Source organism: Pinus tabuliformis, chromosome 2_2 (genome assembly GCF_031772625.1).
Source record: "Pinus tabuliformis cultivar Carrire ecotype Pingquan chromosome 2_2, CPIR1, whole genome shotgun sequence".
Classification (NCBI taxonomy): Eukaryota; Viridiplantae; Streptophyta; class Pinopsida; order Pinales; family Pinaceae; genus Pinus; species Pinus tabuliformis.
In genome coordinates, this window is record NC_142300.1 from 274,960,909 (window position 1) to 274,977,551 (window position 16,643).

Here is a 16,643-nt window from a genome sequence, read left to right on the forward strand (position 1 = left end):
TTTAAACTGGTGAGCTAGAATGATATTATGAGGTCAGCGTGCCCATGTAACGAAGTTGAATATAGTGTGTGGATGACGTGCCTGGATATTTATAAGCCTCTAAAGGTTGTGAGGTCTTAGAGCCTGAATTGTAATTAATGCAATAAAATATTATAATAATAATAAAATAAGGTTTCATGTAGAGCCCACTCCATGGAAAAAGTATGCGGGGGCACAACTCCAGATGAAAAGGAAATGGTTGTGTTCTTTCAGTGAAAAGTGTGCCATGGGGCCCATGTGGCTCCAGTGAGTACCACTTGGCTAGGTAGGGCCATGCAGTTATAAAGGTTATTTTTTCTTGCAAATTCTTCATTCAACCAGGGATGATTGGAGGGGGGGTTAGTCAGTGAGTCTTAGGGTAGACTCTGAAACTAATAGATGGTCAGTGAGTCTTGGGGTTTCACTTTGGATTGATCAAGGCACAATAATTAAGTTAACCATCTCGTATGGATGCATCATATTTATGACGTGAGCCCCTATGTTGGCTCTGGAAGCTTGGTTCTATGAGGGTTGTTACCTTATTTATGGCTTGACGACCATGGAGTTTCGATGATAACTCGGTGTCGTTTCATGACCTCAAGGGTGCCTAAAGCCCTAGAGCAGCATGATTGTTGGGTTGGCACCTTAGTAATTGGCTTGGAGGGTGCCTACAACCCTGGAGTAGCGTGAATTTCGGGTTGGCACCTTGGCCATGGATGTGTGGATTTTTTTGTTATTGTTGCCTATGGAGTTGCAACCTCAACTTGGGGGTGACCTATGGACGCTTTTATGAGACACAATGTTAATGGTTGGGAGGAACGTGGAGAACCCATAACCAATCAGTCTCTTTTTATTCAGATAAGTATCTATGATTTACTTGTACTAGTTTATATATTTATGATGGATATTGTTGAGTTAAAATAGAGAGAAACCCTAATTCTAGGGTTTCATGGTTGAATGTTTGTTACTAAATGAAAATTTGTTGTGCATATATATATTTGTATATATGTCATCTGCTATATTCCTTTTTATGTTTTATGGGTATCTCTGTATGATTTTACATGCTTTGATAGAAAACCCTAAGTTGGATAGTTAAGATATTTTTGTATCTTGTATATGTATGTGTGTGTTTAGCATTATAATTTGTGGATTATTGATTGTAACCCTAGTTGGGGTTTTTCTTATATGGTGTAATGTACCGCAATGCATATTTAATTGAATTGTTAGGCCTAGGTTTCAGGCTGGCATAAACAAATTTGAACGTTTCCACAAATTAATTATTAAGGGTTATAGCATTATTGGATGAGTGGTGTTTCCCGACCAAGGTTTGGGGACATTACATAGTGGTATCAGAGCCCAGTTTCAGCACTGGATCTGAATTGGGCCAAGTTTGGAGCAGAATGGAAATTTTCAATTTTCTCACCAATTGTTTGACAAAAGACCAATTATGAGAACAATGGATATCTGCCCCTTAGATAAAAGTACAAGTGACCAGAAAGGTTCAAAGACAATTAATTTCATTTAATTACAAGATAAAATTAGAGGGATTCACTTAATTCTTACCTTAGAGGCCAAAACTCATATACAGAGCATTGTTGCCATAAAAAAAAAGAAGTTTAATTTTTTGATATATATATATATATATATATAAATTCTGACCTCAAAGGCCAAAACTTATATACAGGGAATTGTCACCATAAAAAAAAAGGGAGGTTTAATTTTTTGATGATATATATATATATATATATATATATATATATATATATATATATGAATTGTTGTCAAAATGAGCCTTTATGTGTTCACATATTCAACGATTTTATTTATTCCATTAATGTGTTTTATTTGTTTCCATTAATGTTTATTTTATAACATAGTGGTTATACCCCTCCCTCTCGCTGGATGCAGTTGTATGCTCCTATATCAAGAAATATTTGAAACTCAAGGAAGGTTACCTCACACATAGCGCCTTATGTAAGGAGTTCAAAACTTATCTTTTTTATGCAACGCATTTCAGGGTTGAAAGGGTGTTAAATTAAGATATGAATAAGTTTCATTGTGTGTATATCTGAAAATTTATGTCTCGAGCAAGTGTTATGGAATGCGAATGAAGGTTTTATGTTTATTAAAATGTGTGTAAAAATGAGGTACAGTTCCGAAGGTAGAACCCTTGCATTTCTTAGCAAACACAAATCCAAGGAGGTTTTATTCATTTGAATGTTTAATACAATAGCCATGTTAAAATTGTTAATATTCTAAAACGCCCTCATCGTATGTGTATATACTCATTACTTCGAAATATTATGAGGAAACTATATGAAATTTTATGTGTATATGTGTATATACTCATTATATGTCTTTTACAACATATCTAATGTATTATCTATATATATATATATATATATATATATATATATATATATATATATATAGATTATATGATGCAGGGTTACCCCCGCACATACCCACAGTATGCATAAATATGCATAAATACATTTGTCCCAGGTATTTGACTCTCAAAGGAGTCAAATCTTCAAACCATAAATGATTAAGGCCCCTTTATCATCGGTTCCTTTGTATCGGAACTCAATCACCCCGCCAAAACCTCCTATCAGGACTTTTCAACAACCCTCAAGCCTTTGTTTATGACTCTATTAAAGTCATTCATTAAATCCTTCCTATCGGGACTTTAAACCTCCTATCGGGACTCATTCACTCCCATAAACCTTACTTTAAGCTTTTTGGCTGCATATATAACCTTCCCTCTTTAAACATGGGTTACATATATGTTTTAACGTATAAACCTTTCATCGGCACTATTTCCTTATAAAACCCATTTACAAAGGAAAATGCTCCCAAAACATACCTTTCCGCCTTTAGTATGGTTTCTGCACATTTCTCGAGGATTGCCTTTATCGCAATCAGCTATCGCTCCCTTCGCGGTTCATACATACATGCTTCATCACCCCTCCAACTCCGATATGCAACTATCAGACCGTTAACATCACCTTTTTACGTTAAATGACTCGGCATGACACTTTCATGGAATACAAAGGAGATTCCACTCTGAACCCTTTATTCGGATTTCAAAAACTATATACTCGCATTCATCAAATCATCAGGTCCGCTCCTCCGTATTAACTCTTTCACCGCTCCGATTGCCCCGACCTCTGATTCCTCCGATCACCGATCAGCGCTTTATTGCTATCGGTGTAGTGAACTGTCGCTAGACCTTTGGCCTCTCCGATATGCGATAAGCGATCACTTTTGGACCGTCGATCTGGACTCTCGATCCGACGGTCCAAGATCCATCGCATTATCTCAATCACTCTTCTTCGATGTTCGGACCCCTACCACTTCAAAGCTCCGATCCGATCAATCTTCCGGACCCGATAAGGGTATAATCCATTCTTTATCAAATTTCAAGTCCGGTTTTTTAGACTTGGACTATGTTTTGCACCTATTTCCAATGTAAATCAGATTTACGCTTGAAGGACTTAATCAACACATGAATTAATAAAAACCCAGCTGAACCACTATGATTCCATCTAGGTCATTGATCTTCGAGATCTAACTTTGCCTGTGCATCAATTCTTCAATTCCTCTACAATTTTGCTTAACTTAAATTTCATGCCATTTCCAATGTTTCTGAGGTTCTTCAAGGTTTCCTCAACCTTCACTATTTCTGCTATGCCACTCTGATCTACGCTTAACTCCGCATACTACTTAATCATTGAACTCTTTGATCCTTCGAATGGATTCAATAATCCCTTATGATTCCTCCAAATCATTCCTCTCCTTGCATAGTTATTCAGAACTCTGCCTGCAACCCTTATACAAAACCTACGAGTTCATAAGTAATTAATTCATGAAGTACGTGTTTCACTCACACTGACATAGTCAGGAATAAACCTTTGTATATATATATATAAACAAATGATTACATTCGAGACTTCTCCATATTGCACAGGTCTTTTCTTCAATATCGTGACCTTCCCCTGAGCTCTACTCATAGGCTTACATTTATGCCAATGAGTTCTGTTGAACTCATCCTGGTTCGACTCCTAAACCTATTGAACTGACTCCTAAATCCTCTGTCCACTTCTACTTCAATTAATTCCTAAAATCTCTCCTTATTTCCTCAAATCATGGAACTGTTCTAAGAGTCCTATTTGACTTCTGACTCTTGTCATTTATTCACCACTTAGGTTCTCCTTTAATTCGAGAGTATTTACCACTTCCTCTCATTATCTAATTAATTCCTATTCTATGCTCAAAAGCCTAAAATTACATTAATTTATCACTTAGGAATCCAACTTCCTAAAAATACATGACCCCCTATGTCTAATTAATTACAATGATTTTCTCTTGGGTTGAATGCTCTTGCATCAAACTCCCAAAGTAGAAAATATTCATGATCACCTGATCATGTGTCTTCTGGTCTTTGTCTTCTTGGATCCCATACTTTGTTTTGTAATTGCTCAAATTTTTTGCTCCTTTGTTGCTATTGTACTTCTGCTGTCTTTTGCTCCATCTTCTTCTCCTTGTCAATCTGGTTCAAACTTTGTTTGATCATATTTCCTGCTGCTACTATTTTCCTCCATTTAAATTGCTTCATCATCAGCTGCCACATTTCTTCAATCTCTATTTCTAGCATATTCTTGGACTGGTCTATACTTTTCCATTTACTTCTTCCTCTTTCTCTTTGTTTCAAGTTGTTGCTGCTGTCCACTAATTCTTAAATATGTTGCTGGTTACTTCCTCTTTGTAGCATTTGGTTTAATTTTTCTTCTTCTTTTGATTTTGTTCCAACTTTTGCTTTTCTTGCTCCAACTTTTGCTTTGCTTGCTATGTTGGCTTCTATGTTGACTTTTATGCTGACTGCCTCCCTATCATCCTTACCCTCTTTCATGATTATCTCTTCTTGTATTGAATCATGATTGCCCAGCATTCTCTCCATCAATTGAGCATCTTTATTCCATGGATTGAATTCTTCCATAGAATTTTATTCTTTCATCTTCATTTGGCTGCTCATTTGTGCCAAACTTCCTCCAGCATCTGCAACAAAACCTACACCCACAAAACACTTGTTAAAATCAAAAACATAAGGCTTTATGTGCCTTATCTTCCTTTGGCAACAATTTAGTTTGTTGCTCTGTTCTTTCTCCTCTGTTAGCACATCAGTATGTTGTTTTGAATTCTCAAAAGAATTCATGAGACTGTCAACTAGTCTCTCCTCCACATCATCTGCCCTAATGATGTCTTCTTGCTTTTATTCATTGTAGTGAACTTCTTCCTTTGTCATCACACTGTCATACTTTCAATTTCTCAGCAAATATTCCAACAACGCAATTTCTTTGTGACACTTCATAATTATTTCATTATCACTTATGTTTCCTACATTTATACATAAATTATTAGTTTGGAAATCATATGGTTCAATAGTCTCAACTGTTGCTTCACATATCAACTCTTCAGACTGAATTTCATCTCCTTCTTTCACAAGAAATTCTTCATGTGTTGTCGCAGTTTCAAATATCAATGCATTATTAAGTTATTCTGCTGCAATAAGTCACTGCTTCTCTCATTTAAGATACATTCTCCATCCTCCTTTACTTTAGATTTTTCATCTTCTGAAAGATACTTCTCCATACTTCTAACAGCTTCAAAAGATTTCTCATCCTATGTAAAACACTCCTTTCTTAGTGTTCCTTCTCCTAAGGTTAAATCCTTTGCATAGGTTTCCTCCTTCTTAACATCTTTTAGTAGATGCCCTTCTTCCTTACTGATTGTCTCAACAATTTCCATGGCTATTTCCATTGTACCTATCATCATAGTGAACTAATGATCCATTACTATGTTTTTAGCTAACATAGTCTCTTCTTCAAGTTTGCCTTTAGTCTCTTGTTGTTTACCTTCTCCAAGAGCTATCCTTGTCTCACCATATGCATTAACATTCTCCTGCATTTGGTTTTCATCAATAACATTAATCAAACTCATTTGATTACCTTTCTGAGATAGTATTACTTCATTCTTCATCAGAATAAGATCCTGATTCTTCATCTCCATGACAGCTTCTAAGACTTATCCATAGACTTTTTTCTTCTGTATGCAGTCAAATTCTTCTTCTTCTGAGAAGTTTTCTTTGTTTACTTCCAGATATTCATCTACTCTGAAGATATCTTCAAAAGGTTGTTTTTCTCCTGCAATACCTGCCATTATACACAAACCATCAGTTTTAAAAACATAAGACCTATGGTCTCATTAGATGCTTCAGCCATCATCTCTTTGTTGTTCTAAATCCTCCACATGATTCAAAAATTCTTCGATGGTCTCCTCTTCAATCTCCTCAAGCGCTTCACTTGGTTGCTTGATATCTTTCCCCAATTGTATATGAGATCTATCTATCTCATCTTCTTCCAAAACATAATTTAGATTCTGCTTGTCTTCTTCCTCTTTTATGACAATATCAGCAAATTGTCCTTCACATGTTTCACCTGCAAACATACAAAAATTGTCAGATTTAAAACCATGTGACCCTTTGGCCTCACTTGAAGTTTCAGTCCTCAAGTCTTCATCTTCACTTTCTCCCAGAATTTCTCCCTGTTCTGGTTCACAAATGGACTCTTCCATTTCTAACTCAACTTCCTTGAGTTTTTCCATCAGCCACCTTACTTGCCTCTGTTGTAGCCTTCTCTGTATCTCATGCCACTCCATTGGCTTCTTCCTCAAGACCCAACCTAGTCTCTGGCTTTCCTCTAGTATCATCCTTAATGCATCGAGTTGTTCTTTTAACTCTGCAACCTCTTTGTCAATTTCCTCTTGACTTATCCTCTTACCATTTGCCTTGGCATCCTCTTTCTTCACCTTTCTTCTGTTGTGGCTTCTCTTTGAACCTCTGTTATGACTATCAGTAGTTGTCTTCTTCTCCTCTTCCTTCATGAGCTCCTCACTCATCTGCAATAAGCCTTTGCAACAGCTAGTCCTCCTCACTGCAATCTTACCTCACTAAGCTCTCCTCACTCAGTATTTTGGTAAGCACAGGTCCTCTGTCTGGAACCTCCTCTTGAGAAACACCTTTGCTCCTTCTGGGCTTCTGCAATCTCTTGAGAACACTTCAGTTTTCCTCTCTATCCAATCTCTTGTTGGATTGTTCAGGTTCACTACCACTTCTCCTTCAGAGTTTTTTCCTTACTCTGTCTTCAAGAACTCATCTGGTTCTCCTCTCACAACTTCTCTTGTTGTCCTTTGTTGAGATGCTTCATCTACAACCACAATATTTAATCAAATTAAAACAAACATGTCATCTCACCTTCAAGGTCTCAGCGTGATCTTGTTTCACCATTCCACCTGTATCTTGAATGGAATCCCTCTGTCTCTTGCCTCTACATGTTCTACTACACAACACCTTTGTGTGCCTTCTTTCTATCAGATTAGAATCTAATCCTTCCTCTTGCAGTAATAAACACCTTAACACAGAAATTTGTTCTCAATTCTTTCAAAGAAATGTTCATAAAGAGCTTCTTTATTCTGCTCCGATACCACTATGATGTAGGGTTACCCCCGCACATACCCACAGTATGCATGAATATGCATAAATACATCTGTCCCAGGTATTTGACTCTCAAAAGGAGTCAAATATTCAAAGCATAAATGATTAAGCCCCCTTTATCATCGATTTCTTTGTATCGGAACTAAATCACCCCACCAAAACCTCCTATCGGGACTTTTCAACAACCCTAAAGCCTTTGTTTATGACTCTATTAAATTCATTTGTTAAATCCTTCCTATCAGGACTCATTCACTCCCATAAACCTTAATTTAAGCTTTTTGGCCGCATATATAACCTTCCCTCTTTAAACGTGGGTTACATATATGTTTTAACGTATAAACATTTCATCGGTGCTATTTCCTTATAAAACCCATTTACAAAGGAAAATGCTCCAAAAACATACCTTTTCGCATTTAGTATGGTTTCTGCACATTTCCTGAGGATTGTCTTTATCGCTCCCTTCGTAGTTCATACATACATGCTTCAACACCCCTCCGACTCCGATATGCAACTATCCGACCATTAACATCACCTTTTTACGTTAAATGACTCGGCATGACACTTTCACAGAATACAAAGGAGATACCACTCCGAACCCTTTATTTGGATTTCAAAAACCATATACCTGCATTCATCAAATCATCGAGTCCGCTCCTCCGTATTAACTCTTCCACTGCTCTGATTGCCCCGACCTCCGATTCCTCCGATTGTCAATCAGCGCTTTATCGCTATCAGCGTATCGGCCCTTCGCTATTCCACTGTCGCTAGACCTTTGGCCTCTCCGATATGCGATAAGCGATCTCTTCTAGACCGTTGATCTAGACTCTCGATCTGACGATCCGGGATCCATCGCATTATCGCAATCGCTCTTCTTCGATGGTCAGACCCCTACCACTTCAAAGTGTCGATCCGATTAATCTTCCAGACCCGATAAGGGTATAAGCCATTCTTTATAAAATTTCAAGTCCAGTTTTTCAGACTCGGACTATGTTTTGCGCTGATATCCAACGTAAATCGTATTTATGCTTGAAGGACTTAATCAATGCATGAATTAAAAGAAACCGGCTGAATCACTATGATTCCATCTAGGTCGTTGATCTTCAAGATCTGACGGTGCCTGCGCATCAATTTTTCAATTCCTCCACAATTCTGCTTAACTTAAATTTTACTCCATTTCCAATGTTTCTGAGGTTCTTCAAGGTTTCTTCAACCTTCATTGTTTCTGCTGTGCCACTCTGATTTGCGCTTAGCTCCGCATACTACTTCATCATTGTCCTCTTGGATCCTTCGAATGGATTCAATAATCCCTTACGATTCCTCTGAATGGTTCCTCTCCTTGCGTAGTTCTTCAGAACTCTGCCTGCAACCCTGATACAGAACCTACGAGTTCATAAGTAATTCATTAATGAAGTACTCGTTTCACGCACACTGACACAGTCAGGAATAAACCTCTATATATATATATATATATATATAGAGAGAGAGAGAGAGAGATATATATATATATATATATATAAACAAATGATTACATTCGAGACTTCTCCATCTCGCACGGGCCTTTTCTTCAATATCGTGGCCTACCCCTGAGCTCTACTCATAGGCTTACATTTATGCTAGTGAGTTATGTTGAACTCATCCTGGTTGAACTCTTAAATCTATTGAACTGACTCCTAATCCTTTGTCCACTTCTACTTCAATTAATTCCTAAAAGCTCTCCTTAGTTCCTCGAATCATGGAACTATTCTAAGAGTCCTATTTGACATATGACTCTTGTCATTTATGCACCACTCAAGTTCTCCTTTAATTCGAGAGTATTTACCACTTCCTCTCATTATCTAATTAATTCCTATTCTATGCTTAAAAGCCTAATATTAAATTAATTTATCACTTAGGAATCCAACTTCCTAAAAATACATGACCCCTTATGTCTACTTAATTACAATGATTTTCTCTTGGGTTGAATGCTCCTGCATCATTATACAAGGTGGGTTATGGAGAAACAAGTCATCGACCAAAAGCATGATGGCAATAGCAAAGGTTGTCGCAACAAGTCTCTACCAAAGAGCATGATGGCAAGAAGAAAGGCGGTCACATTTGCAACATTGTCTCTGGTAAAAAAATTCATAAGTTAATTCTTTGAATAGTTTGATCAATAAGATTTAGTAACATGTGTTATAATAGAGCGATATGGGCTTAATCACAGTGATCAAGCCAAATAGATAGCATGTTATATAAAGTACGACATCATTGCACATGTGACCACCATCACTTATATTTGGATCCTCATTATTAGTATTAACCCTTTGTCTCTACCTCAATCCTTTAGAGACATCAGTCAACATCAAAGTTTTAAAAACCCTGTTGAACTTGAATTGGTAACCAATAAAACCGACCTGCTAGCCTCCCTCGGACATTGAACCATTTGAAAAGTCCAGTTTAGGGTAAGGTTTTTCAGTTTTTTATTTTGATAGAATCATTAGGGTAAGGGTGGCAGAAAAATCAATATATTTGACATGGTAAGGATGTCAAGTTTCATAGCATCATTAGAAATTATTATGGACACTATTTGTATAATTAAGTTTATGGTTTAGATTTTTAGAAGACACAGAAGGACAAAGTTGATTTGTGACATTGTTGATTGTAGCAGTGGAAATTCAATATACATAATGGATTTCAGCGTTATGCTTGTCTATGAATCTTCAGAAAGATAATGTTCGCAAATGATGATTTTGAGGCAGCTGTTGTTATTCAATTTTATCCCCTCTCCATTTTAGGTTGCAAACAACACATAAAACATATTACTATCCCTAAATTAGAAATTCAAGTATACAATATATATATATATATATATATATATATATATATATATATATATATATATATATATGAGTTGCATACAATACATACAACAAATTACTATCTCTAATTCAGAAATTCAAGTATACAAAATATAATTGAATTACTAAATTAGAGATAGTAATTTGTTGTATGTGTTGTATGCAACCTATAAATATGTGTGTGTGTGTGTGTTGTATGCAACCCATATATATATATATATATGGGTTACATACAACATATACAAAAAATTACTATGTATGTATGTATGTATGTCACATTCTGTCATTTCCAACTTTTTGGGGCATGTTTCCAAGATGTTTATGTTTGGGCATTGGTTTCAGTTTTGTGATTCCATGTGCTTAAAAAATCTAAGTATACAATCAAACTATACTAGACTTAAGCCAAAAATAAACCCATAAAGGTAAATATTCACTAAAAACAAGACCAACAACAAGAGCGATTTACATTATGCTCGCCCAACCAACAAAAATGATTAACATTTTTCTCACCCAGCCATGAGTTAGAAAACCCTTTATACAAGTTTCGGCACTGCACTAGATAACCCATTGTTGCAAATTAGCATGGAGGTTCAATATAAGTCCCTACAAGATTTTAACTTTCACCAAGTGAAAGGAATCAAAATCTACAGCGTTAGTGCCACTTGCCCTCAATGGTATAGTGACAATTGATAAGAGAACCTTATTGCAAAAAAAGAAAGGAGATGCACTCAAAACCTAGGTGAATGAGTTGTAAAACCTTAGCTAAATAAGGTGTGTCACATGTGTAATGACTATTAACCAAGATAATAAAAAGATATTGAAGTAAGGTGCACTCAATGCCTGGGTGAGAGATAAGTTGGGGGCCCTCTACAACACAGGTGAATGAAATATACAACTCAAGTGAATGAAGAAAATAAACTCCTATATTTTATGCACTGATAAATTTGGGCCTTCATTTCTTTTTCATGTTTCTTGGTGCTTAATAGATCTAGGTTTAGGATATGCCTCAAGGTTCTTAATATATATAGGTTTAAGATAGAACCATGCTAAACTTGATAGTTAACAAAAATAAAAATCCATAATTGTTACAGATCCATTTGGGCACATCACTCCCATCATCCAGATCAGTGTTTTAGGGCTCATCAAACCCTAATCCTAGTTGCTACATGCCCTAAACAAATCACCCTTTTGAATGCCTCCTTCCCAGACAGTTTCATGACTTTAAGACATCCTGAAATGACCTTTAGAGGGACCAGCCCAGGTAGGCCCATGTAAGGGTGTGCTACAGAGTAGTTGAGTCCATGCCAAGGTGCTCTACAGAGCACTTATGCCCTCTTTCACTTGCATTGGCGATATTGAGAAAAATTCACATAGGGTTTAAGGAATATTCTTATCTTTTGGAGTCATCTAGAAGGTTCCATCACTTATCAACTCCTATGAGCTCGAAAATGGATGAGGAATGAGTTAAGATGCATCATATCCTCTCATCCCTTCCTCCATGGAACTAATTCTAAGTATGGAAGGCCATTCAATACCACCATTTATGGCATAACCTCCTTCATCTCCCTATAAATTGAACACTCATCTCAGTGATGAGGGGCTGGAATATGTTGAATTGTAAGGAGATAATGTTTCTATCAGAATTGGCTTTGAAGCAAGTATTGTAATGTTACAAGTGTGTCCTACTTTTCATGTGATGTGGATGGGATCCAAGCTGGAGGAATGACTTTGAATCACACACGATGGTTGTAATTCCTTCTTCTATTCAATAAAGTATTTGAACCTTTTTCCCATATGATTGTATTGTTATATGATGCTTATATGTCTGAAATGTATCTGATTCCATTCACTTGAATTCAATAGATCTTTTGCTTTGATCGGTTCTTTGTCTTCTATTTGTGTTTACAGGTAATTCTCAAACGTGTTAAGTACGGGAAGGAGCGACATGATCAATACAAAGGAGACAAGAGGAAACCGAAACTACAAGTAGGTCTTCTCATCTTCTTTGTCTTCTCTATCTCTTATAGGAAAAGGCTAAAGTGCTTTAAACTGTAGTTCTAGATATGGCTACTTATCTAGGGAATTAGTATTTATCTTAAGATACCAAATTCTCCAAAACAAATTGGCGGCCATACTGGGGAATATCATCCTTCCTAGTAGCTTATCCACCTCCTGGGACACTCTTGCAGACCCTACTTATGTTCATTGATTGTATTTCAGTTCTTTTGCATTGAAATTTTGGTCAAAACAGTGTCAAATTGCCTTTTGAAATGCTCACTATCACCGGCACAGGCTTGTGAGGGACACAGTGCGCTACAGAGCACCCTTGGCTTAGGTACAGTGCTCTGAAGTGCATTGTCTCCCATTCAGGGTTGCGCTGATCCTCCTAGGGTCAGTTTCCCACCTTTGGAATGAGTTTTTGCCAACTTTTCTTTGTGTGTTTGCTTGCTAATTGATCAATGAATGTCATGCCTCAAAGAACAAGTTTCTATCTCCCTTTCTAGCCCTACTTTGACTTGATTGATTAAAGTTTCTTAAATTTTTTCTTTGTCATTATTGATCCATAGTCAAAGTTAGAATATAGTTGATTAATCTTTGTTCGAAAGAAAGTGTCGTAAAAGTCTTCTTTTCCTTCGAAACAGAATTGTCGTAAAGTCTTTTCTCTTGTTAAAGATTGGTTGATTGTATGTACATCAATTTTCTTTTTGTTCACATTCACATTAAGGAAGTCGAAAAGAAATACATGCATGTTTCATTGAAAAAGTTTGTGTGTGCTCATAGGAATAGTTTATGGAAATTGCATTAGATTGTGCTCTTTGCTCTTTGATCGAAAGAACTTTGATTGCTCTATCCCTAGTAGCTAGGATTTTCATTGTTAAATTGAATGGAAAGAATGCTTATCATGATAGTTGAATTCCTAGGAATTTCAGAATACATCACGTGGTGAACTTGTAAGGCAAATTCTTAAGCAATATCAACTTAAAATTAACATCAATTTACCTAATGGAGCATTGTCATTAACGAAAAACATTTAGTGGTTCTAGGCTAGAGACGTGTTACGGTGTTGTAAAACAAAGCAATTGTCACTAACTTGTCTGCAATACATCCTGAGTGTGACACCTCATTCCACGTACGTGAGTATATTGTAGCTCGTCCACGTACATGAGTATATCATAGCTCATCCACGTACCTTCGGGTATATAGGGGGGTGTTACAGTACGTAAATTATATGGAAATGCTCTCACTGTGCAATTTTTCATTAGACAGCGCTTATACGGATTGGGCCTCCACGTACTTTTGGGTATATATGGAAGGAAAACACTAGGTTGCAATCCATCCTTAGGTAATGGAGTCGGCCACCTTGCACACTGTGATACACCGAACACAGCATTCGGGGAGATTACCTGCCCGTACTTCTTGGTTAGCAAGGAGGTATTCTGCAATTCACAGTTGCTTGGTAAACCTTTTGCCTAGCTTACCCCTTTTTGTTTATTTCTTTTTTGATAATAAAACTAATCAAAAATTGTGGAGGAACATCAACCCTTACCCCGTCGTTCGCGGAGAACAGCGAGTAAACCGCCTTTCCCGCCCGAAGCTACACCTATTCGATCAAAGCGGTCCCACTTAACTGAGTCAAGTACATCAAGGACTCCTAGTTCTTCATTTGAATTACCTGAATCATCCATTTCGGTAATTACTGAGACTCCAGTTACTCCAACTATTTGTGGTACATCCATTTCTGAAGAAGAAGTTTCACAATTACCTGAGGACATTATCACTTGTTAGGTGTGGAGCCTGATTATCTTCTGTATTCAAAGGTTTCAACTGGATGTATACCCCAGGAAGTCTGTACACCCCTCCACGTGGGGGGGTGCGGGGGGGATTTGTCCCCCCCCACGGGGGTCCAGGTGGGTAAATCTCCCCCGGCCAGGGGGTCTAGGGGTCAGTGGTCCCCCGGGGGTTTGGGGACAGCGCCCCTGAAGCTAAAAATAGATGTAAATTGCCTTATAAAAGTCTAGTAATTTCTAGTCAATCTGGGTCGTTCATTGGGAGGATGATCTGATGGTAGAAGTTATGTTTAATTTATGGTTTTTTTCCCTATAAGGCAACCCCTCACTATATATAAGGGAATTGTATTGCATCTATGTATATCTGGATTCTGAGTGAGGAAGAGAGAGGAGATTGAGAGCGAAGAGGGTGTTACAGCGGATCTGTTGTAGGTTGTATCTCTTCAGTTTGATGGATAATATAAAAGGAAGGACTGGTTGTTTCTCTGTGGATGTAGCCCAAATTGGGTGAACCACGTATATTTGTGTCTCTCTTGTTTTATGTGTTTTCTGTGTTTATATTTCTGCAATATTTTATGTGTTCCATTGCTCTGTAATATATAATTTTCTAACATCACTGATCCTAGTGAAACAGTAACTGAAGTTGTTCAACAACAAGTTGATCCTCAACTTGAAGTTGCTCAACAAGAAATTACTTCTGAAATTGAATCAGTTCAACCAAAAGTTAATCCAGAACCTATCACAGTTCAAATCGAAGTTACCTGTGAACTTGAAGTTGTTCAGGAACCTCTCCCTAAAATTATTGTTCTTTTACCGGAACATCTGGACTTCGAATTTGAACATTCATAAGTTGTTACTTTCCTAGAAGACGATCAACCAGTTAACCCTCAAACATCAGTAAATACTGAAACTTCAACTTTATCAACACCAAAAGTATATTACGGACCAGACGGTGAAGTTCTTCCACCTGGTTTAATTACTGTCGAGGAAGAATTGGAAGAAGATACCACACCTGGAACCCCATTCCATTTTGGAACCGGGCTTTATCTTTACTCTCATAGTCTTCATTTTATTGCTCCTTTTGATCCTACTTCTTTTCAAGTACCTGTCGATTCTTTAGGACACCTTTTGGGTCAGTTAACTATGGCTTAACAATCGTCAAGATACCAGACTGTATCATCTGATGCAGCTGCGGCAGAATCTTTTGTCGCAACCTCTTCAATGTTTTCTACTCCACTTGAGTCGCCCCTATATGGTGAATTTTCCATCTCGGTTGGTTACCAATCTTTATCTGGAACCCACTCAAGGGTTTCTTCTACACCATGGTCATCACCCATGTCCTCAACCGGAATTCTACCTGGTTCTTTTTTAACGAGAACTCAACAGTTTGATCATGCATATCAATATAAAAATGGGCAATCTAGTCAACAACGACCTATGTATCCATTACATACTGGATTGCCGCCATATGGAGAGCAATATGCTTATTCATCTTATCCTCCCTATCCTAGAGGACCATCATATGGTAGTATCCCGTAGTATTTAGTTCGGCCTAGAATTCGAGTTTGTCAATGGAAACCAACAATGCCAGTTCAACTAAGGCTTGTGTATCCAACACAACCAATGCAAACGGTGTCATCTATTCCTACTACACATGTTGTTACCACTGTACCGCATTCACAAGGTCAAACAGTTGTATCTCAACCTATACAAACTAGTCCTTCGACCTCGCAACCACAAGTTTTAGGTCAAGAAGTTCAAGTTTCTCAAGTTGCTATACAACAACCACTTGTGTCTGGGGTCCAACAACCTCAAGTTAGTATACCTTTGTCTGGGGTGACTCAGGCTTACACTGGTATAGTTTATTCACAACCTAGCCAACCTTTCATCGCTGGGCAACAACAACTGTTAAATCAACACTACAACAAAACCAGCGATTAGCGTCCCTTTTTACTTCTTTTTTTGCATCTAGAGCCCATTTTTGGTGCTATTTGCATCCATTTATCAAATATGGTGCAAAACTTGACACAAAATTTGCATCAAGTTTTGCACCAAATCTTACACCAAGTTTAGCACCAGGTATTGCAGTAGGTTTTGCACCACGTTTTGCACCAAATTTTATGCCAAGTTTTGTGTCATCCTTTACACCAGGTTTTGTTCCAGGTTTTGCATCAAGTTTGGCACCTAATTTTGTTTGACATACTTTTGCATCCTCGTTTGCATCCACTTTTTGCACCTACACTTGCATCAACTTTTGCATCGACTTTCGCATCCTTTTTTGCATCCTTTTTTAAATCATTTTTTGCATCCATTTTTTCATCCATTTGTGCATCCCTTTTGCGCCAAGTTTTACATCGTGTTTTGTGTCTAGTTTTGCATAAAATTTTGCATCTACTTTTGTTGCATCCACTTTTCCCTCTTGTTTGGCATCCATATTTACATCCTCTT